General features: G+C 52.8%; 1 pseudogene; it reads left to right on the forward strand.

Moving 5' to 3' along the window:
- Positions 1 to 12,350, forward strand: part of LOC139707682 (ubiquitin carboxyl-terminal hydrolase 31-like) — a 76,020-nt pseudogene extending 63,670 nt beyond the window's left edge.
- The last annotated feature ends 12,296 nt before the right edge of the window (positions 12,351 to 24,646 follow it).

Genomic DNA, 24,646 nt, shown 5'->3' on the forward strand with positions numbered 1-24,646 from the left:
AAACATGGCAGGCTGTCTGACCTGAGCCAGGGCTATAGTAAGGATGATTATGGAAGAAGAAATGGTTTGTTTCACCATCACACAGAAGTTTCTAATGGTTCTTCTGCAGGGACATCACCTCTTATTTTTCCAGAGACCCTGTGTGAAGACTTCCAGAGCTGTTGAGGACATCCAAGGCAATCCTTCCTGCCCCAGCCCCCACTTTGAGTACAGAATTTCTTCTTTCTTGGCAGGATGGGCCAGGAAGAATTCTAGACAGATAGGGCTGGCCAGCCAGCTTCCACTGGCAGATCAGAGTCATTACAAGGCCACCAGGCCTTGGACAGAAAAGTTGGGGTCCAGGCTTTGGATACTGCCAATGGACCCACCTTCTTTCCTGTTCCTCTTCTGATCACCAAAGATAGAAGCAGGTTCTATCTCCCTTTCCATGACACAGGTAAGCCCTCTTCCAGTCCCACCCAGGCTGCATGGGAGGTGTCATGAACACCAGAGGGAGTTGGAAGTCTTCCATGAATGCCTTCATTGACTCCAATAATAACCTCTTCTTTTTGTGCCTCAATTTCCACATGGGTCAAAGGAGCTGGATAAGATGATCTTCAAAGCCCTATCAACTCTGCACATAATAGTGTTTGTTCCTAAGATTCCCTGGATTTTTTTCTTGACATAGATTATTTTCAAGAAGCAATTTTCCCTTCTTCTCCCAGAAAAATCTTAGCCATATGTTTCTGATCTTTTCCACACCACCTTCTCTGGACTTGTCTCACTGAATCTTTGCTTTTTTTACTCAAGTCCCTGGTGGCCAGAGCTAGTAAGGTCTTGTCTGCCTGCTCCCCAGGACCCACTTATCTTATATTCCCATGGAACACCTTCCCTGGTGAGGGAAAGACAATGGTGCCCCCTCTCTTTGAGCATTGGCTCAGTCCTGGGCCCCAGGCTGGGCTCTTTCATTTGGGTTTGTTAATTCATTAAATTTTGAAAGTATCTCAGAGCCACAGAGAAGTCAGTTCAAATGAGGAAACTGAAGCTCAGAAACCATGGCTTGTGCAATCTTCGAGATTAAGAAAAGGTGAAGCTGGGAATCCAACTGCATCTGTTTGGCCCTAAAGCCAGATTTTATCTTTTGCATCATGTAACCACCTGGCTTCTTCCTGGAGGAAATTCCTGTCTCAGGGACAGGGTGGCCAAATAGCAGAGAAGGCAGAGCACAGAGTGTTGCTCTGAAGAAACAAATACATCTCAGGTCAACAGGAAAGGGAAAAGGACACACTTAAGTCTCAGAAACTGGCAATAATCCACTTGAAGCCAAGGATCCTGGCATGGGACATCACACCCAGTCTGCTCCCCACCAAGCTTTGTCAATCTGACTCTTTAGGAGGACTTTGTACCAAATTCTACAAGAGCCCAAATGGCAGAGTGCAATGTGCCATCATTTCCATCACAGAGGAGCTGTGGGAATTTGGATAAGTTCCTCCCATGCTCAGAAACCTTGATTTATTTTCATGAGTAATGAGTGTGAGACTCTGCACCTATCTCAACAGATTATGGTGGGCAGCAAAACTGAACAGACTTCTCTGATTCAGATGTAAAAACATACATATTATTGTCTTTCACTCATGGCACCCACACATCTCAAGCATCACCTGTAGCAATACCTGACAGACATTTTTTAATCTCTACCTGTCACCAATGTTGAACAGTCCTTTAAAGCTTCATGAGTATTTCCATACTTTCTAGTCTGTAATTCTCCCCACAGACCTCTCAGTAGGCAGAGCTGCTCCTGTCCTTGGCTGTAGTTCACAGATTTAGAAACTAAGGCCCATCATTTATGGTTTCCAGCTTGTTGAAGGGTTGACTTGGAGTTGGAGCCCTCTGTCAACATTTCTCCATCTTCTTGTCATTTGGAGAGAGCAGGTTAGTAATGACAACTCTACAGCCATCTGTGGTCCAGATGTGCCCAAGAACCTCCTCGACCCCGTGTCCCTCCACACCGGCCACGTGCCTGAGTTCAAAGCCAGCCTCAGGACTGAGCATGGAGGCTAGCACACAGGTAAGCCCTCCTGAGGCCACCAACATCCTGAGGGCTTCTGGTCTTCTTTCCTGTTTTTTTTTGTTCTTTTTTGGTGTGTGTATTGGGGACTGAACCCAGGGATGCTTCACCCCTAAGCCCCACCCCCAGCCCTATTTTTTATTTTATTTAGAGACAGGGTTTAACTGAATTGTTCAGGGCCTCATTAAGTTTCTGAGGCTGGCCTCCAAATTTTGAACCTCCTTCCTCAGCCTCCTGAGCTGCTGGGATGACAGAATGTGCCACCATACCCAGCTCTGAGGATGCATGGATACCTGCAAATGTACCATGACCCCAACTTGAGTGGGACTCACCCCCAGAGCAGTAGCCTATATAGGCATCTTCCTCCACAGCACACTCACCAGTTTCCCTTCAGTTTCACCGGCTGGGCACAGTCCCTGGGGACATGACTGCTGGGAAACTGGCTGCAGAATTGGATGATTTGGAATTTGTTCCTCATGGTCATAGGATGCTGGCTTATTTTTGTGTCTTCAATGACATTTTGAAACCAAGGTGGTTCAGAGTTCTTTACAAACATCCAGTCATGAATTCAACTTTATTAAGGCCAATTAATCCTGGATTCATTATAAATTTGCCCAGAGGAAGTTATTATACTTTCCCCTTTGATTGGAATTTGGGCTTTAAAGATGCTTTCAGGAGTGAAATGGAAATTTCTCTTTTCTCAGAGGGGACCTACCTTGCCAGCAATTGCCATTAACCCTGTGTGTTCCTCAGTGTGTCATACACCAACCTCTGAGCAGACTGTCAGGCCTCCAGCTGAGCTCCCTGTCACATCCAGAACTGAACAGATCTGCTAATGCCACCCTGAATCAAAGGTGGAGGAAGTCTGCCACAGTGGCAGAATCTCATCCCAGCAGGGCACAGTGGTGCTCGTCTGTCATCCAGGTGGCTCAGGAGGCGGAGGCAGGAGGATGGGCAAGCAAGTTGGAGGCCAGCCTCCACACCTTAGTAAGACAGTGACTCAAAATAAAAACACCAAAGAGAGCGAGGGATACAGCACAATAGTAGAGCATCCCTGGGTTCCCTCCCTAGGACCGCAATCAATGAGATAACCTGCCGCTGAATTTGGTTTACTAATACCAGATTTTTGTTTGAAATTTGGTGTCTATGTTCATGGGGATATTGACCTGGGTTTTTGTTTTGTTTTGTTTTTCTTTGTAGAATCTTTACCTGATACTGTTACCAAAATGATGCTGGCTTCATGGGAGCATATTAGAAAACATTTCTTCCTATTTATTTATTTGGTAAGAGTTTGAGATGCATTTGGTTTCATTCTTGGTTTTGGCACCGGGGTTTGAACCCAGGGGCTCTTAACCATGGAGCTCCATCCCAAGCCTTTTTTTTAATATTTTATTAAGAGACATGGCCTCAGTGCCTGTGGTCTGCTGGCAGAGGCAGGGCAGGTGTGACTCCCAGGCCACGGAGTTCATCCTGGAGGCCGAGGAGAACATGCTCTGCTCAAGGGCAACGGGCACAAGAAGAAGGAGTTCATCTAGGACGGGACATTGCATGACCTGTACATGGCCCACTCCAAGGCCCTGGGAACCAGTGGTCAGGGCTGTGCTGTCCTCCTGGAGGCCCTCTGGGAGGCTCAGCAAAGAGCGACATGAGCTTTGGCATCTTTGTCCCAATGTCCAGATGCTGTCACAGCTGATCTCTGGGATTCGTCTGCCCCTGGCCACCTGCCAACCTGCTGGGGGATGCTCTCCACCCCAGGCTGGGGGTTCCTGGTGGGAGCCTTCAGAGGGCCCAGACAGCCTCACGGAGGCTCCAGTCTCTGCAGAGCCCGATCCCTGAGTCCTCCAGCTCCCAGCTGGTGCTGCTCTGGGCCCCGCTGAACAGAGAGTCAGGTTTGCTCTTCATCCTGAAGGGGCCTCCTCCTCCTCCCCTCCAGGAACGGGCTTTCTGCTGGGAATCTGGTTTTGCTTTTTGTCCCTGGGAGCTTTGACTGGGAGAGGCTAGAGACTCTTGGGATTGGAGTTTCTTCCTGGAGTTTTTTTTTTTTTTTGTACTGAAGCTTAAACCCCAGGGGTGCTTACCCATGGAGCCCCGTCCGCAGCACTTTTTATATTTTATTTAGAGACAGGGTCTTGCTGAGTTGCTCAGGACCTCACTAAGTCTCTGAGGCTGACCTCCAACTTGTGATCCTCCTGTCTCAGCCTCCCAATTGTCAAGATTTTTAAAGACACGAGCCACCATGCACGACTCTGCTTGATTCTTACAGGACAGGGGAAACCTCGACGGAATCCCTCTGAGTTCAGGAGCCCCTCATTTTTCCCAGGGGATCTGGAGTTGAGTGACATCAGGGATCCGCAGGAGGCAGGAGGATGGGCTTTGGTAGCTGCCTTAGAAAGTCCTCCCTCCTACAGGGGGGACAAGATGTCCTGTCCATGATGGGCCAGTTGATGAAGCCAAAGAAGACAGAGATCACAGGGAGGATGCGTGGCAAACCCTGAGCCCAGAGCCGAGTTGAGGCCCTGCCTCTGACATGCTCCTGGCTCTGAGCACCCCCCACTATGTGGCTCTGAGCACCCCCCACTATGTGGCTCTGAGCACCCCCCACTATGTGGCTCTGAGCACCCCCCACTATGTGGCTCTGAGTCTTCACTCCCTTAGAAGCTGTGGCCACACTGTGTGCTCTGGCCCCACTGAGGTCAGCATCTGCTTTCTTTGAGGTCACGGAATGGTGCCCACTTTGACACCAGGCAGTGAGTCTCCCTTGCTCCTTTGTGGACTTATTTGTTTTTTATGCTGGTGATTGAACTTGGGGGCCCTCGACCACTGAGCCCCGTCCCAGCACTTGTATTTTTTATTTAGAGATAGGGCCTGGCTGAGTTGCTTAGGCCCTTGCTAGGCTGCTGAGGCTGGCCTCCAACTTCTGATCCTCCTGCCTCAGCCTCCCGGGCTGCTGGGATGACAGGCATGTGCCATCGTGCCCAGCTCTTCCCCAATTTTATGTCCTTCTTGGGCCCATTACCACTTTATTCCCTGAAAATGTAAGTTCAACATGAATCCACTGTTGCCTTGAGGCCTAGCAGCAGCCTAAGCTTCCTCCATAAGTGGCCAAGAGCAGATCTGTCTCTGAACTGGGTTCTGACAGCCCTGCGTCATGGCTCTGGGTGAGGACAGACCTCACATCCCTGTTCTTTGGGAACAGCTCCATGACAGGGGGTGCTAGTTTGGAAGGTGAGGGCTGGGACCTGAGGCAGGTCTGCTGTTCTGCAGGGGCTGGTGGTTCTGGGGGCCGAGGCTGAGCTGGCTCTGACCCTCCTTGCTCAGGTTTCCTGGGAAGAGGATTCTAACTGCACTTGATGGAAAGTTAATTAACCTGAGCATTGTCATGCAAGGCCACCAAAAGGGCTCCTTGACTGAGTGCAGCAGAGGAGAATTTGCATATGAAAACACATCTCTCTGGGGCTCCCAAGTGGGGTATCTTGGCATCATGCTCAGGGCTCTGTGGGGTGGCTCCTGGACACTGCACCCCACAGCTCCACAGAAGGCTTTTTGTGGCATTTTGGGGCGATGATGCCTGTTTTCTTTTTTTTTTTAGATGGGGGCACAGGGATTCAACTCAGGGGTTCTTGTACCCTGAGCCCCGTCCACAGCTCTATTCTGTATTTTATTCAGAGACAGGGTCTCAACTGAGTTGCTCAGGGCCTTACTAAGTTGCTGAGGCTGGCCTCCAATTTGTGATCTTCCTGCCTCAACCTCCCAGGCTGCTGGGGTTATATGCATGTGCCACCACACCTGGCATGATTTTTGTTTTCAAATGATGACACCAAACTTGGAATGGGTCCAGTACCCAGCCTGGGGTCAACGAGCCAGTAGGAGAATCAGGCTGCAGGGTTGGGTCTGGAGGGAATTGAGGCGGCGAGAAGAGAGCAGGTGACATTTCCCTGCGCTGGCTGGGACCCTGTCCGAGGTGGGATCAACAAGATGGTAAACAAGTACATCAACCAGGGCATGGCTGAGATGGTCCCCAGCATGCTATTCATGGAGGAGGAGCACATGCTGGACTTCAAGGGCTTCACCTCCCTGCACCGAGCTCTGGAATCTTCCATCCCCCCCATCATGATTTTTGCCTCCAACTGAGGCCACTGTGTAATCAGGTAAGTGCTGCCAGATGTCTCTGCTCCCCTGGTCTGACCCCACCCATGATGTCACAAGTCAGGATGGGACAAAGGGAGCACATGTTGCCCCTGGGAGGAGACAGCAGGGGGACTAAAGGCCACAGCTGCCCTATCCCTGATGGGGAGGATCTCCGTGGGCCTCTGAGGCTGGACATTCCTGTGGGGAGCAAAGGCCTGAGGAGTTGGGGCCACTCTGGTTACCTGAGTGTCAGCTCCCTCACAATGGCTCCCAGAGGCCAGCAGAGCCCGGTTCATCTTTAATGAGGACACTGATTGACATTGCACCTTGTCCCTTGTCATAGGTGGGAACACAGATTTGTCTCTGAATTTGTTCTCCTTAGCTCCCCATGACAGCAGCGTGCATCCTGCCACATCACCTACATGGGGTGTGACTTTCATTCCTGTGGCTGGCCCTGCTGTGGGGTGTCCCTGGTTGTGTTCCTATGTGGACATGAGAAAGTGATGTCCATTCATTCCCCTGTCTCTCTCAGTCCCTCCCCTTCCTTCCCTTTGTCTTATCCAATGAAATTCTCTTCTATTTTCCTCTATTGTGAGTCAGCATCTGCATGTCAGAGAGGACACTCAGCCTTTGGTTTTAGGAATTGGCTTACTTACTCAGCACAGTCCTCTCCAGCTCCATCCAGTGACCTTCAAATGCCATCATTTCATTCTTCTTTATGGCTGAGCAATATTCCACTGTGTATAGGGACCACAGTTTTTTTATCCATCCATCTGCTGAGGGGCACCTAAGCTGGTTCTGTAGCTTGGCTACTGTGAGTTGAGCTGCTTTAAACACTGAGGAGAATGCAGGTCTCTCCAGGAACAAAACCAGTAAGGACAGTGAGACCTTCCTAGAGACATAGTGGGGCCTCTGGCCCCTGCCTGACCTCAGCTTGCCTTTGAGTATAGCTGCTCCAGGCCATGGGGACAGGGGGTTTGGTGCAGAATGGCTTGGACACATCTTTAGCACAGTGGCTCCACATGGATACATGCTCCCCCCCATTCTGGGGAGCCCTGCTCACAGCCCCCCCCCCAGTGTCCCTGGCCTGGCCAGCAGGTGTCTTCAGAGGATGCTGCTCTGTCCACCCTGAGCCCCAGAGAAAGCTCCACAGGAAGGTGGCTCTGACCCGAGAACCTGCCTGTGGGGATGGAGCCACGTGGTCTCAAGAATAGGACTCTAGTGCTTAGTCCTGGGGCCGTTGTCCAGCAGCACTGAAGGATGTGGCCGCTGCCCCCTGAGCCCAGGAGCAGGGGCTGTGACCTGGTGTCCAGGGAGCGTGCAGCCCAGAGGCAGGCTGGGCAGTGACCAGGGCTGGACTGGGACAGGAGCTGGGGCTCCTGGAAAGTTGGGGTTGGGGCGGGGGCTGAGGAGTATCTGGGACATGGGCACACTGTGGGCGACTCCTGACCTGCTGCCCTCAGGCTGCTCCCAAGGGGACCTTCCAGCTCCCTGCCCCGCAGACCCACATCTGACCCCGGGGCTCATGAGGGACAGGGGGAGAAGTGACAGTGTTGGCTGAGGGCTTCTTCTCATGGCTTCCCACATGGGCCCTGGGGGGCACTGGGACGTCTTGATGTGCTGAGAGCCTGTGGGGCTGTCCTGACTCAGGGACCTGCCCAGGCCAAAGCCAGCAAGTGTCCACCCCAGCACCACCTGGATTCAAGGCCCATCCCCCACCCAATGCATTTAGATACAGAGTCTTGCTGAGCTGCTTATTTAGCACCTTGCTTTTGCTGAGGCTGGCCTCCAGGTACGATCCTCCTGCCTCAGCCTGCCAAGCTGCTGAGATGACAGGCTTGGGCCACTGCAGCATCCAGTCTTTTTAAAAACTCTTAGGTCGTGAGTCTGGATGACAGCCTTGGCCTCCTCGTTTCCTTCTGTGTGGGGCTAAGGAGGGAGCCCAGAAGCGCCATGCCAGGCCAGCTCCAGGCCATAGGCATCAGGCCGTAGGCAGTGGTGTGGCCTAGTCCCAGTGGGAGCCTGTGGCCCAGTCCCAGGTGGGGCTTTGAACAGCCCTCTGGAGATGCAGCTCCTAGACCCTGGAAAACTCCAGTAGCACTTAGTGTGGCCACAAAATCACAAAACTGCCACCACAGTTTGTTTTAGAATGCTGCCACCCCCATCCCCGTCAGCCATCCACAGTCCCTCTGCTGCTGCGCCCTGTCCATCACCAGACCTCAGGCAGCAGGAGGCTGCTTTCTGTCCCTTAGCCTTCTGTGGCTGTGTGTGGGGTGTGACTGACAGGCTTCACCCCTGTCCTCCATGCCCTTGAATCCCCCGTGGCTAAGGAGCGCCCACTGCATGGGGCCTTCACCAGCTCAGGGATCTGGGCACTCATCAGCCCAAGCCCGTTGGGGGGGTTTGGCTGTGGGACTGACACTGCCGCAGACGTGTGGGGACCGCAGTTTCTTTCTTTTGGATCTGTGTGGAGGGGTGGAGCTGCTGTGTCACACGGCACCTCTGACCTTCCAAGGAACTGCCAGTAGGATGGCTTTATTGCCACACTCCTACCAGGAATGTCTGAGGGTCTTGGTTTTTCCACGTACCACTTGACATCTGTTACTGTCCACTGTATATGTCCTGGTGGGTGTGCGGTGGCCTCTAACTTGATTTGCATTTGCCAAGGGCCAGCGAGTCTGTATTTTTTGTGTTTTACTGGCTATTTTTATATCTTTGTAGAAATATATCTTTGTATCCTTGGCCCTTTTTTATTATGTTATCTTTTTATTATTGAATTGTAAGTGCTCTTTACATAGTGTGGATACTAGACCATTTCCACGTGTTTGATTCATGAGTATTTTTTATTCTTTGAGTAGTCTTTTCAGTGTTGAACAGAGTCTTTGACATAAACGAGTTTTGAATTTTGATCTAAAGCTCCAGTTGATTGTGCTGGAGGTGTATGTGGCTCAGTGGTAGAGTGCTTGCCCAGCATGCCTAAGGCCCTGGGTTCCACATCCAGCATCACATACACATACACAGTTTATCTGCTTTTTCTTTTGTGTTTTTGGCCTCATATTTAAGATATCATTGTCCAGCCAGGAACAATGGCGCACACCTGTAATTCCAGAGGCTGAGGAGGCTGAGGAGGCTGAGGCAGGAGGATCATGAGTTGGAGGCCAACCTCAGCAAGGCCCTAAGCAACCCAGCGAGATCCTGTCTCTAAACAAAAATTAAAAAGGGCTGGATCTGTGGCTCTGTAGTGGAGTCTCCCAGCATCAAACAAAATCAACAAAGCAGGGGTTCTTTGGGGTCACCTGAGGATCAGTTTATTACCTGTCCCTGACTCTGCTTTCCTTGGGTCACCCCCTAGCTCTCTGTGGCTGTCAGTGCCCCCTTCCCAGTTCCCAGTGTCTAGTGTCTTGTCTCAGACAAGCGTAGGTGACGGGACTCCTCTTGGCCTTCACAGGGGCACCGAGGATGTCCCCTCTCTGCACCGGATCCCCCTGGACCTGCTGGACCATGGGATGACCCTCTACACTATGCTCTGCTCCCCCGCAGGAGATGAAGCAGGTGCGCCCCTGCCGCTGTCCCCGCCCCCCGCCTTCACTTTGGGCCCCTCACCACCCTGGGCATCTCCTCTTACCCAGAGGCTCTGTCCCCTCGTCTGCAGGGTGGGTTGGTTACAGGGACATTGTCCAGTGTCCCAGAGCCTCTGTTCCCCTGGGTCTTGCCTGTTCTCACCTTTAACCCCCTTTGGTCAAGTTTGAGGGAGAGAATAAAAAACAGGGACCTGACAACAACCAGGGACTGAACCAGGGCCTTCGACTCGGAGCCCATCCCCAGCCCTGTTCTGCTTTGATTCAGAGACAGGGTCTCACTGAGCTACTCAGGGCCTCACTTTTGCTGAGACTGGCTTTGAATTCGTGATCCTCCTGCCCCAGCCTCCCAAGTGCCTGTTCTCTGAGCCCAGATGAAGGGCTTTGCTGGGGCACCTTGCAGCAGTGGTGGCCTGCATAGAGGGTCACTTCCTGGGGTGCTTGCTGGCCTGGTCACCTGGACCCAATCCTGATGGTCTTGCAGGGCCTATTCTGTTTGCAGGCCCCAGCATGCCCCACATCCCTGGATCCCTGGCTCTGACCCTCTGGACAGCCGGTGGGTGGGCTTGGACATAGATGTCCCAGCACCTCTTGCGATAGCTGCAGGGAGGACTGGGTGTCCCTAATCCCTGCATCTCCAACCCTGTAGTGTTTTGATGGCTTTAATTGAAGCCAGGGATCCTTGAGAGTTTGTTCACGAACCTGCCAGAGTGAACAATCCCCATGGTGGATGAGGCGCCAGGCCCAGGTGATCTTGGCCACACCACACGCCACCTCATCGCCCCGGCCCTTATCACCCAGCACCCAAGGGACCAGTGACAGGTGTCACCATGACAGATGACACGGCCCTTCTGATGCTGTGTAGGCTGCCAGATTCTGGGGACACCTTCTGATTTATTGGACTGTCATGTTCACCTCACAAATAAAAATGGCTCCTCTCGGTCCCAGGCTGTGGAAAGAGGCTGGAGCCTCAGGGGACAGTGTTCTGGGACAGAGGGGGACATTAGGTACTCTTTAGTCAGTGAGCAGGACACTGGCCATGCAGCTGGTCCGGGTCCCCTGGAGGGTGCAGCCAACCTCCTGCTCCCCAGTCCAGCAGTACGAGATGCTGTACAGTGTCATTTTAAAGCACTGTATAAAGGAGACATTTGGGCCCTGTCACTTCTTTTTGTACCAGGCATTGAACCCAGGGTCACTTAACAGCTGAGCCCCCTCCCTAGCTGTTTTTCTATTTTATTTAGAGACCACATCTCACTGAGTTGCTCAGGGCCTTGCTAAGTTGCAGAGGCTGGCCTCCACCTTGCGATCCTCCTGCCTCAGCTTCCTGAGCTGAGATTACAAGTGTGCGCCACTGTGCCTGGGGTCCGGTCACTGTGGATCATGTTTTTTCTCCTCTGAAGGATCATTAATATCTAAGCCCAGATGGAGGGAATCCACATCAGTAAGGAGGCACTCAACCACGTGGGGAAGATCGGCACCAAGACCACTCTGAGGTGAGGCAGTGGCCTCCTGGCCCCAGGTGGAGGCTGACCAGGGCTCAGGCTGTCTCTGGGCTTCCAGGTGTGACAAGTCCCAGGACACAGTGGCTTAGACTGCTGAGCGTCTGAGGTGGCTTGTGAAAGTTCGATTAACGAGAGAGGTCCCCCTTGTCCTGCAGCTGACACTCCCTCTGCAGGAAGTCACTAACTCTGCCACCGTCTTCTGGGACAGGAGATGGACAGAGCCAGAGCCTGGGCTCTGTTGGGGCCTTGCCAGCCTAGCCCCTCCCCTGGCCCCTGGCTCCTGTCCAGATGCACGAGGACAATGGGCTCTCCAGACCAGGAATTGTGTCCCCGACAGTCTGTGAGGCCCTGGGACCCATTTCCTCGTCCCCCATGTGTCCCTGGGGTTCAGCTGAGCCTACAGCTGAAGCCGCCTTGGCTGGGTGGTGGCTTCAGTGACTTTTAACCTTTCTGAGCTGGAGACACACGGGGCCTTGATTTTGTTGATTTATTGTGACATGGGGCTGAGAAGCAAATCCAGGGCCTTACAAGTGCTAGGCAGGCGCCCTACCACTGAATTCCATCCCCAGCCCTCTTTTGCATTTTATTTAGAGATAAGATCTTGCTGAGTTGCTCAGGACCTCGCTAAGTTGCTGAGGCTGGCCTCCAACTTTCCATCCTCCTGCCTCAGACTCCAGAGCCCTTGAGAAGCCACTGTGCCTGGCTTGAGGAATTTCTAGACTAGGGTGAAGATGTGAGGACCAGAACTTATGTCACACTGGTGGCCTCCATGATGGGGCTGTGACTGTGATGTTCCCAGTCATGGAAGCTCTGTCCTTTGCTGGCTCCACAACAACCAGACAGAGCCTGGAGGGGGCCCAGCTGGCAGAGTCCTGCCATCCGTGGACCTTGGGGGGACCTCTGGGTCTGGCTGGACTCCTGGCCCAGCTGTCCACTGCAGGTCCCTTGGTGCAGCTGCTGACTCCAGCCAACCTACTGGCCAAGATAATCAGGAAGGACAGCATCGAGCAAGAGCCCATGGAGGAGACCAGCGAGCTGTTCACGATGCCAAATCCTCGGCCAAGATCCTGGATGACCAGCAGGACAAGTCCATGAAGGGACCCGGGTGGCACTCCATGGAGACTGCGTCCCCACGAAGGCAGCATGCCTGGCCTGGACCGGGCCTCCCCTCTCCCATGAGCTCTGAAGTGTGGTTAGTTCTGTCTGAAGAGATTTTTTGTTTTGTTTTAAATTCTAACTTTTGGGATTGCTTTCGTCGAATCCTCCCTCCCCTGAGGTGTTTTTTAATAAAATCTTAAATGTTATTTGGATGACACCACCACTACCCCTCCCCTCCCTCCTCCCCCTCCACTCCCCCTCCCCCTCCTTCTCCCTCCCTCCCTCCCTCCCTCTCTCTCCCTCTTTAAAACTTTTTTTTGGGGGGGCAAGGAATAACTGGGATTAAACCCAAGGATATTTTTATTCAGAGACAGGGTCTCACTGAGTTGCTCAGTACCTTGCTGAGTTGCAGAGGCTCACCTCCAAATTGCGATCCTCCTGCCTCAGCCTCCCAAGCCACTGGGATGACAGGTGTGTGGGACCATACCCAGTTGGCCATATCTTAATTATCTACTATTGTGTGTGTGTATATATATATATATATATATCAACATGGCTCGAGGCCAAAGGTGTGGGTTCTGGGCACTGTCCCCAGGAAGGTTGCCTCTGTGTCCCCCACTGTGCGCTTTTGGGATTTCTCTCAGGTCAGGCCCTGGGACAAGCTCACTTGTCGCAGGGTACAGTGGGGGCCAGGGTGAATCCTGAGCTTCACCTCCACCTCTGCCCACAATCTCCTTGTCCACTCTGTCCCATGTCCCCACACCCTGGCAGCTGAGGTCCTGCCCATGTGGGGGATGCCTCTGTGTGCTCATGCACACTGTACTCGGCCTATTGAGAAGGAACCTTCTGGAATGGCCAGCTGTAGGGGCTGCCCCCTCCCACTCACTCATTGGTTCTCTAACCCTGAGATGGTCAGTGATGGGGATACGCTGATGGGACCAGGAGCTAACAGAAGGCTCTCAATGGCCCAGCTGGACCAGTCTGAGCAACCAGAGAGAGTCATTTTGGGTTGTCACCCAGTGCACAGTGATACGAGTCATGCTGACATCAGAGGAACTTGGTCAACACAGGGGGCTGGGCTAGGCCACCTGCAGGTTCCAAGTCAATGAGGTAAATGTGCAGCCCAGGACACAGAGACCATGACACTTCCCTCCACCGGTGGACAGAAAAGGAGGGACCATGTGGGTCTGAAGCATCCCCTCAACCCAGCCAGGAGGTGGCTGTCAATGTCAACTGGACACTTCCACAGCAAGCACCTTGGCAGACACAAGGGTACAGTGAACTCCCCACACCCAGGGTCCCGGTCACGCCATGAGCTCAGCTGAGGGACACAATCAGAGCAACCTACCAGTCCTCCCCCAAACTGTTGAGATCACCAAGGACAAGGGCCATTGAAGAAAAGGTCACAGCCTAGAGAAGCCTATAGAGATGGGACAATAAGGCCCCTGGCTGGGATTTTAGGACAGAAAAAGGGGCATCAGGTAAAACGGAAGGCAGTGGGTGCAGGTGGTGACTGGGTGCCCACTACAAAAGATGATGGGTGACACACAGGAATGCACTGCCACTGTCACACTGCTCTGCAAATCTAAAACTGTTCTAAAATTTTAAGTACCCCCCCTTTGTGGCACTGGGCATCGAACCCAGGGCCTCACAAGGTCATCAAAAGTTCCAAGAAGGTGTGTGCAGTGGGGCTGGCCTGTCATCCCAGCAGCTCTGGAGGCTGAGGCAGGAGGATTGCAATTGGAGACCAGCCTCAACAATTTAGCCAGGCCCTAAGCAACTCAGTGAGACCTGTCTCTAAATATAATATAAAATAGGGCTGGGGATAGTGCTCAAGGTTGAGTGACCCTGGGTTCAATCCCTGATACCCCCCCCAAAAGATGGAAGCCGACTGGCCATGAGAGCCCAGAGTGCCCTGGGCTGCACCCGCTCCCTTGGTGTGTGGAACTGGCCTCACTTGAGTCCTGGGTATTTGGAGGTTGCTGCGTGTCTTCAGATCTGACCTCTAAGAACAGGTTTTGCCGAGGCCCCTCCTCTGACCCAGGCCCCAACCTTTCCCAGAAAGAGACCAGAGGCCGCAGTGACAGCAGGCCCCAGCTGTGGGTTGGGACAGAGGTGCCCTCATGACCAGAGGGGTGTGTGGTCTTCTTGTTCCTTCTCCTCAGGGCAGGTTGGGTGGCCTGGATCTCCTCTGACTCCCCGGCCGCCAGGGGATGGTCACATTCATCTCCCAGAGGCAGTTTTTCTAAGCGACCCCTCGCCCACTGTGTGTGTGGGGGGAAGTCTCCCTCCATTATGAGCAGGACACAGCCGCAGGAGCGGGAGCAGGGGATTTGTCACATCTTATTGCGCTGACCGCCACCTAGCGGCCATGACAGCACCTCCATTTTTTGCGCTATTTCAGCGTGTGCACAAGGGGAAGCTCCCAGCAGGAGGAAGGCCAGGCTGCAGGCCAGTGCATCTCTGGGGATGAGCCTGAGCAGAAATGACACCGTGAACCAGCAGTTTGTAAAAATTTGCCTTTATTTATCATTTATCCATTGTATCTCAGTTATGCCATTTTGGTGTCCACAGTGACAGTCCCCTGGAAGCTGGGTCAGCCCCTGCCCAACAACCTATTGTGATCACTGCCCACGGACTGGAAGCCCAGGCCATGTGGGGATAGCAGAATGGCAAGCTCCTCTGAAGTCTGATGCTCTCCAGGCACAGCCTGGGAGCCAGGGACTGGGCCTACCTGCCAGAGGCCATGGAGTCCCTAGCAGTGGCCTGGGAGTCCCTGCTCTCTAACAGGAGCAGGAGAGGTATGGCGGAGGCCCCCTTGGGTTGGGAGGTAGCTGGTGTTGGTGTTGCCCTGCTGGGGACTGGGTCTAGACAAGGCCACATGGGAGAAGGTTGCTGGGCCCTGGGCTGGGCCGAGGCCCCTCTGGTTCTTGTCCCAGGTCTCTGGGGACAGTATGCCATCTCTACTGAGCCATGAGAGTGCCCATGGAGAATTGGGGCACCCTCCCAAGGGAGACAGCAGCTGAGTCTGAGAGGGGCTGCTGAGAATTCCAGAAAGGTCCCCAGCTTCATGTTCTACATCACCTGTCACCATAGACGTCGTTGTCTTTCTGTCTTAGACACCAGAGCATCTTCCCAGAGACCCGAGCTCCTGACCCTGAGCTCAGGCCCTGAGCCTGAACCTCCCCTCCCAGCCTCTTTATGTGGTGAAGGTTGAATGTGGTGGTGGCCGAAAGAGCTGGTGGCATCTTGCTGTCCCCTTACTTGCATTTGGTCCCTAAGTGCAGTCAGAACATTCTAGAAACACAGGGAGAGACAGAATATGTCCCTTCCTAGGGGCGCTGGGGCAGCTGCACAGTGAGGACAAACCACGGCTGGAGTCTGGACAAATGGACGTGGCGGGGTGGTCCCCTGAGGGCACTGAGCTCAGCCAGGCGAGGGTGGAGATGGCAACCCAGGCCTCACCCGGACAAGGACAAAGCTGCCTGGCCATAAGGTGGCCATGAAGCGGCAGGGATGGCAGTCCTGTCTCTGCCCCAACATGAGGCCCATCTGGACACTTGGTGGGAGATCAGCTGCCCACAGTTGGGCAGGGAGCTGTGTCATCCGGAGCCCAGAGGACCCAATGTCCCCCACGGAAACAGTCTTCACCCAGATAGTGCCACCGCTGGTGATGATGGGGACAAGCTGGTGACGCTGTCCATGTCCCCAGAGGAGGTGCGACCACCCTAAGGCTTTGTGCTTCCAAGCAGAGTCAAAAAGCCACCTTTGTGGGGACCAGAGATGCCACGGTGGCTGCACACATCACTGAAGGTGGGAGGGGAGGCCAAAACCAAAGTCAGACAGAAAATGGGGACAGCACTCCCCGTCCCTGTCACGGCTGCAGCTGCCAAAGCCAGAAGGAGGAGAGAAGCCCCGCCGAGGGTGGCCGCCCCACGGTGCAGAGGAGGGGCAGATGTCAGCCAGATGACGATGTCCCCATGTGCTGCAGCACCGCTGCCCCCGGCCACCACTACCTTCCGAGGCACTGCCGAGCCTCCTCCCTGGTCCTTGGGTAGGCATGGCTCTCAGAAAAGCAGGGTGCCCATACTGCCCACCTCGCTTGGCTCCTTGATGAAGATCTCAAAGGACTGGGAGATGTTGGTTACCACCAACAGGATCCCCGTCCCCAAGGAGATGGTGCCCAGGAAGGCAGCCATGACCGAAAGGCCCCAAGGCACAGTCTCCCAGAGGCCGCCACCATGGGGATGTATCTGGGGTAGGGCAGGCGGTCAGCCCTGGGCCACCACAGAGCCCCCAAACTGGCCATCAGTCTTGCCCATGATTGAGACCAGAACCTCAGGAGGCCCCACCACCTCCCTGAAGCATCATCTGCTAACAACCCTGTGTGCCCCACTAATGCTATGGGACCTAGTCCCTGCTAGGGGACTGCTACTAGTCCAAACTGAAAGGCTGCCAGATGCAGTGGTCCACACCTGTCACCCCAGTAACTTGGGAGGCTGAGGCAGGAGGATCACAAGTTGGAGGCTAGCCTCAGCTACTATCCAAGGCCCTAAGCAGCTCAGTGAGACCCTGTCTCTAAATATTTTTTTTTAAAAAAGGGCTGGGGACATGGCTTAGGGGCCAAGTAACCCTGGGTTTGGTCCTCAGTAAGGGGGTTGAGGGACTCGGACATGACTCTTGAAATGGCCACTGTCCCTACCAAGGACTCGAAAGCAACATAGAATTTGCAACTGTGGCTTTTTCTGTCATTGCTTCTTTCAGGAAAGGTCACCAAGTGAGAGCCCACAGGACAACCTGGGCTGTCACCTGACTTTGTAGACACAGCCCTTCTCACTGTGGCTGCTGCCAAGTGGCACAGGAAGAGCTAAGAAAATGGCAGAGGGAACCAGGGAGGCTGGGGGCAGCCCTCAATCCAGGACGAGGTGAAGCTGCAGCGGGCACTCCTCCTGCCCTGGGCACCTGCACCCTGGGGCCTCTCCCACCCTCCGTTCTCTCCACCCCAAGGTGACGGCCACACAGGTCACCTGGCTGTGGCTCAGCTGGTCTCTGGATTCCTCTCTGCTGTGGTCTTGTCTGGTGGAACTGACCTTCCCGCTTCAAACATCACTTCAAACTCTGACGCTCTGCTAGCCTCTAAGCCACATCAACCATCTGTCTTTTTTCGGTCATGGGGATTAAACCCAGGGGTGCTCCACCCCTGAGCCCCATCCCCAGCCCTTTTTTTGTCTTTTATTTAGAGACAGGGTCTCATTGAGTTGCTTAGGGCCTCACCAATTTGCTGATGTTGGCCTCCACCTTGCCATCCTCCTGCCTTGGCCTTCAGGTGTATCCCACAGAGCCCGGTGCTTCAGCTCAGGTCCATCTGGAGACCCACTCTGTGCTCAGAGCCTGGGCACCTGCTCCTGGATGCCTAGGGCAGCATCCCACCAGCATGAGCAGAGGTGAGGGTCCCCTGCTGCCGGAACCACCTCTACAGAGCCCCATGCTGCGTCACCAGGCTGCATGCTCCTGGCTCCCTGCTGAGGGCGCCAGGCATCTTATTGCATGTCCCCAGCATCCAGCACTTAGCAGGTTCATAAATATCCAATGACACAGGGACCTTGCCTACCCTGTGATCCGAGAATAAGACCATGGACACTGGAGACCCCAAGGCCCACCAGTGCTCGAGGCCTGGGTGCTGCACATGCCGACTGGGGCTGGGTACTACACTCACCGGTTGAGCTCATGCACCAGGATGTCTCCCGGTGGCCCCGCATCACCCTATGCTGTTCCTTCAGCTGCTTGGACACATGCATGATGCCCAGAGCAGAGGATGTGCTCATAGATGTGTTTGGAGGGAAAGATCTCGAGCTGCTGGACACTGAAAGGGCTCTTTCTGCAGCTCTACATCTTTACATGGACTTTAAAAATGCCCTAAGTGCTGGGGGTGCACCCGTGTCATTCCAGCAGCTTGGGAGTCTGAGGCAGGAGGATTGCAAGTTGGAGGCCAGCCTCAGCCACTTAACAAGGCCCTGAGCAGCTCAGCGAGACACTGTCTCCATATGAAATTTAGCAAGTGCTGGGAGGTGGCTCAAGTGTTAAGTGTCCCTGGACCAACAAGGTGTCATAAGGAGAAGACCAGACAAGATGTGGTTTTCCACTCTGGCTTCAGGTTCTCAGACCTGCTACTGATGGCTGAGCTTTGTCCATCTGTCCTTAATGCTCTGAACTGTCTAACCAAGGTGGGTGGCCCATCTGCATGTCACAAACCACCACTGTGACAAAGCAACAAGCCAAGTGACACTTTAAGAACCTCCGTTTATACTTATGTCATTGGCAGAGGAGCCCGAGACCTCAACCCAGGTCTCAGAAAACAAGGCACAGGAGCCCAGCATGAACATGAGGTACACTACCACATGGACAGGGTCCTCCAACATGGAGCCAAAGGTCTCCAGTGGAGACAGGTAGTAACACAGACTACCAACTGGGTAGGCACAGGCAGGGCCTCCAGAAGATGTGTCCTGGGAAGAAGGAACAGAAGGTCTGGGATGCTGAGTCTACTGAACCTGAGCTTCGAGATGAACCCAGAGCAGACCAAAACTGTGATTGCAGCCAGGCACAGTGACACACACCTATCACCCCAAGCTCAGGAGGCTGAGGCAGGACGATGGCAAGTTGGAGGCCAGCCTCGGTCTCTTAGAAAGGCCCTAAGCAGCTCAGTGAGACCCTGGTTCTAAATGGGGGTCGAACAGGGCTCAGGGGTCAAGTTCCCCTGGGTTCAGTCCCTGTTACAAAAAATGTCCTGCACAGAATTTGGGAAAGGACACAGGGGAGGAGATCTGTGCATGAGACATTTGGTCAGGAGCAAGACGCACAAATGCTGAGCAGCACCACCCACACTGTGGCCAGGAGAGGCTCCCCAGGAACATTTGACTGACACACCAGGTGCCCAACAGGCTGACAAGCAGGTGCCCACTGAAGTGGCCTGACAGCATCTGGGAGATGATGTAGAGGTGGGGACCAGGGCGGACTGCAGCACCATCAGGGCGTTGAAGATGAAGAAGAGCTCAATTGGGTAGGTGTGGTACTGGCCCTGGTAGTGCACAGTCTTGATGGGCAGGTCAACCCGGAAGCCCTGAGGACAAAGGCCAGAGGCACGAAAGGTGGCACCAGCTCTGGGGACCCGACTTCTGACAGTGCTGGAGAGCACCTGCCCCTTCCCTCACTCCCACTGTGCTTGGGGCACACACAGAAAAAAACGCAGAAAAACTGGCTTCAAATGTACTAAAGTCCACTTTATGGCCATTTGTATCTAAACGGGAAAAAAAAAAAAGAAAAAGAAATTATAATGAAGCCAGAGACAGTGGCACAGGCCTGTCATCACCAGCAGCTCTGGAGGCTGAGGCAGGAGGACTGCAAATTTTGGAGGCCAGCCTCAGCAACTTAGTGAGACTATGTCTCTAAATAAAATATAAAAAGAGCTGGGGATGGGGCTCAGGGGTTAAGTGCCCATGGCTTCCATCCCTGGTACCAAAAAATAAAGAAAAAGAAATGCAGACTTCCTGTGCTCACGCTGGACTCACTTGGAAATGGATGACCACAGCAAGGCAAAGATGGAGGCAATGAGGTTCATGAGGTCGGGGAGATTCTGGCAGGAGAAAGCCTCTCTAAGGGCTCAGTCTTTGTCTGTGTGCGTGGCCCAGAGATGGAACAGTGCAACGATGGCACCCTCCAATTCCATGCCTGTTGGCAGAGGAGGACACAAATGTGAAGGGAAGGACAAGGGGCTGGACTCTGCTGGGTCTTAGGCCTCCTCCTGGCCAAAGCAGAGGCAGGAGAACAAAATCAGCCAGGAGACTCAGCCAGGAGACTCACGGCACCCACAGTCACGGGGTCACGGTCTGGATTTTTTTGGCACCAGGGATGGAACCCAGGGGCCCTAGGCCACTGAACCACACCCCCAGGCTATTTGTATTTCATTCACAGACAGCATCTTGCTGAGTTGCTGAAGCCTTGCTGTAGCTAAGGCTGGCCTCCAAGTTGAGATGCTCCTGCCTCAGCCTTAGCAACAGGCAGAAAGGTGCCTGGCCTGAGGAATAGGCAACACACTGACCAGGAACACTGAAGCACAGGGCGCCAAGTTCTGAGCACTTCAGAAATGGCATGAGACTGACTTTAGGACAAAAGCACAGTGGGAAACACTGTCACCATGGCCCCTGCTGACAGGTTGGTGCTTCCCTAGACATGGCTTTCGTGGGCAGAGTGGCTAATGGCTGGGGACCCAGATGTCCCAGTCTCTCCCTGGGACAGCATTTTCCTGTCACCCCAGAGTTGGGACAGCAGGACTTGCATCACCTTCTGGACGGCCACTCAGATGGGCCATCTGTCCTGTAGACCACATGGACGGGATGTCTGTGACAGAAATGCTGTCCTAGCTTTCCCTGGCCCCCTGGCATCCCTGTGGTGGTCTTCTGACAGCCGCTCTCCCTGCTGCCTCGCTGTGTGGGACAATAGCTTATGTCTCTGTGGTCAAAAATCTGGAGACATGAAAGCTTGAGCATTTTGTAAAGGAGAAAGTTCAGCAATCCCAGGGACTTGTCCTGGTTTCTCTTGCCACCAGTGACCTCTCAGAACTCTCCTCGCTTGCTCCACTGAGCCATGCACCGACCCTCAACACACAAGCTCATCTCTGCCCCAGGGCCTTTGCACCTGCCAGGTTCTCTAGATGGACCCGTAAGACTCTTCCCCAGTCGCCCCATCTTCCTTCTCTTCTCTACTCTGACCCGGGACCCTGGGATGACACTGACGCTCACACATCTTATGTTATATCCCTTTGTATTCTTAGCACCCACAGAAGAGCCTGGTGCTTTACAGCACCTGCCTGACAAGTGTCTGGAATGAAAGGTGGGTGACAGCAGTGGCAGGGTGAGGGCCTTATGAGCATTCTGAATGTTTAATGTGGTCATTTCTTGCAAATCACTACCCCCTTGTCTCTGGGAACTGGGTTGTTTCATGCGCTAGTGTCACCCGGGGGGCGAAAGCCATGTGATGTCTCCACCTCCCTCCAAGCCTGGACTGTCCCCCACCTCAGAAAAGAATGACCAACTGCACTCTCCACCCTAGGGGCCCTTCCACACCCCACTTTCCAGGTTGCAAGCTGAGCCGTGGTGGCACTCCTGGTAACAGGAGACCCTTCCAGCTGCAAGCTACCTGTGCCTGCTCCACCCTCTTCTTGCCCATCCTGGTGGTGTCCCTGTGGCTCCACCATTTTGGCTTCTTACAGCACCACTCAAAGCCCCCCAGGTAGACCCTCTGCCCCAGCCAGGTTCCGGAGGTGGCCAAGGGCAGCCACCTCCATGTCTTGGTTGTCTGTTGCCTTCATCTCTCACTAAGTCCTAAGGCCCTCACTCTGATGTCACACTGGCTGGCTCAGGCTGGATGGCTGTGCCACCATTTTCTCAGCCTGTCTCCCAGGGACAGCAAATCATTCCTTCAAAAACTGTCCCCTCACTCACCATCCTGCTCCAGAGCAAAGTGATCCTCTGGCTGGCTGCCACAGCCCAAGCCTTCACTGACTGGTCCCCTGTGGCCACCACTGCTCCCACTCTTTTTGAAGGCAGCCCTCCCAAAAGCCAGGAGGTCTTGGCAGACTCCCTAACTCCTACCCAGATTTCACAACCACATCCACAGCTGGGGTCCAGCTGCTTTGCACCCCCAGATCCTCAATTCACCTTAGATTTTCTGAAATTCTAGGAAGAGTCTGGTGTCACCTTTGCCTACTCTTCTGTAAGTGTTCCCGACCCTCCTACCTGAGGTCCAGTCTTTCCCATGGGATCTTCTCAGGCACCCTGCAGGGACTCATCTTCAGTTTCCTCAATTTGATGACATGGCACTGGAGGCCAAGAACCAACTCCACAGTCAATTCCAAGAAAACACGAAAATGCACACAAATATTTTCCATGAGAGACTTCCCAGCAAAAAACCGATTCAGGGATCAGAGGCCAAAAGAAAAAGAAAAGAAAAAAAGTCAATTTCCCTCTCCTAAGAAGTCTCACATGTTTTTCAATTTTTATTTTATTAAGATTTGTAAGCCAGGTGTCATGGTGCCTGCCTGTAATTCCAGTGGCTCTGAAGGCTAAGGCAGGAGGATTGCAAATTGGAGGCTAACCTCAGCCAAATTGGGGCTCTAAGCAACTCAGTGAGACCCTGTCTCTGAGTAAAATGCAAAAGAGGGTTGGGGACGGGGCTCAGGGGTTAACTGTCCCTGAGTTCAATCCCCAGTGCCTTCCTCCCCAAATTGGCAATACTGCAGGGTGAACCCAGCAACAGTCATTCTACCCATAGCTGTTTTGAGACAGGGTCTCACTTATTTGTCAAGGCTGTCCTTGAACTTGTAATCATCGAACTAACTGCTCCTTGGTGTAGAAATGTCATTTTTAGAATCTTATTCGCTAAGAACAACTGCTAAAATATGTGCAGATGATTGCCCAAGGATATCCACTTAGATGCTAACTGTGACTGAGAAAGGACTGAAATGTCCACCAGAAGACAATTGGCTAAAATCAACACTTCTTTATCCTTGCAGTGCAGGTTCCTGCTAAGAAATTTGAGGCAGAATTACTCTGTGGCATGTTAACTGTCCTTGAAATATTCTTATAAGACATGAAAGTTTAGATATCATTTTGATTGTAAGTGTTGTTGTTATTGTTGTTGTTGTTATTGTTTTTGTTGTTGTTGTTGTTGTTGTTGTTGTTATTATTATTATTATTATTATTATTATTATTATTATTATTTGGTACTAGGGATTTACCTCAGGATCACTTAACCTCTGAGCCGTGTCCCCAGCCCTTTTTCTATTTTATTTAGAGACAGGGTCTCACTGAGTTGCTTGGGGCCTCACTAAGTTGCTGAGGCTGGCCTCCAATTTGTGATCCTCCTGCCTCGGCCTCCTGAGCTGCTGGGATGACAGGCTTGAGCCTCTGCACTCAGCTATAATTTTAAACATTTGCACACTGAAAATTCAGAAGAAATGATTATGAAACAGTCATTTTTCCACAGGAGAATACTCTGCATACATGAAAACTTCCTGCAGAGGTACCCAACGGGAGGCAGGCCCTTACCTTGGTCGGTTTTGATGGTGGTGGGATTGAAGGCCTTCCCCAGGATGGTTTCACAGATGTTGTTTGAGGTGGAGAGGGAAAAGCCAGAGCCCAGGCCGTGCCCTTTATAATGAAGCTCATCCAAAAGGAGGACGATCAAGTCCACCACAAAAAAAAACCGCAGAATTAAAATAAATTAATTAATAAAATTGGACTCTGCCTTACTGGCCCCAGCGCCCTGGTTCCTTCCATCTTCAATGTCAGGGTTCTCTGCTATGAGGGCCAAATAGGAGACCCTTCTCAATCAGCCTCACGGGAATTCAGAAGCCAAAGCCAGGGTCTTTTGATTCTCTATTATTTATTTAAATCTATTTTTTAGTTGGAGGTGGACACAACATCTTTATTTTATTTTTATGGGGTGCTGAGGATGGAGCCCAAGGCCTCGCATATGCCAGGTGAGCCTCTACCCCTGAGCCCCAGCCCCAATATTTTTTTTGTTTCTTAATTGTTTTGGGGTTTGCAGGTGGACAGCATGCCTTTATTGATTTCAATATTTCTCTTTGTAGATGGGCGCAATGTCTTTATTTGATTGATTTCTTTTTGGGCGGTGACCAGCCTCCAACCCGGGGCCTTACCCTGCTCAGGCCAGTGTTTAGCCTTGAGCCCAGCCCTGATCCTGGCCTGGCCCCAGCTCTGGCTGAGTACTGCTGAGGAGGAAGAGGGACAACAGGGTCACTCAGGAAGCGGGGCGAGAGTGGGGGTTCACCTGAGTGGTGATCAGAAGGCAGATCCCAGAACCCATCTTTGAGGGGTCCCTGTCCATGCCTGTCATCACATCCATAATGGACTGGCCGATGGTGACAATCATGCCAAACACTAGGGTCCTAAGAAAATCTTGAGCAGAGTGTGGCAGGAACACAGATGACAAATACTGACACTGCCCACGGGAACCTTGGTGAGAAGTGTCCAACTGTCACACGTCAAAGCACATGAGAACTCAGAGGCTTTCTAGTGAAAGCACCTTTCATCTTTTTTGTGGCTTTAGGGATTGAACCTAGGGCCTTTCGGACGGTAGGCAAGTGCTTTACTAAACCTCAGACCAGTCATCCTAAATTCTTTTTTTAAAAAATTATCTTGAACTCTTAATATGGAAAAACATTTTTAAAAAATTGTCAAGGGTAAGGAGAAAACTTCTGGGGCTGTAGCTCAGTG

This window comes from Marmota flaviventris, chromosome 11 (assembly GCF_047511675.1).
Source record: "Marmota flaviventris isolate mMarFla1 chromosome 11, mMarFla1.hap1, whole genome shotgun sequence".
Classification (NCBI taxonomy): Eukaryota; Metazoa; Chordata; class Mammalia; order Rodentia; family Sciuridae; genus Marmota; species Marmota flaviventris.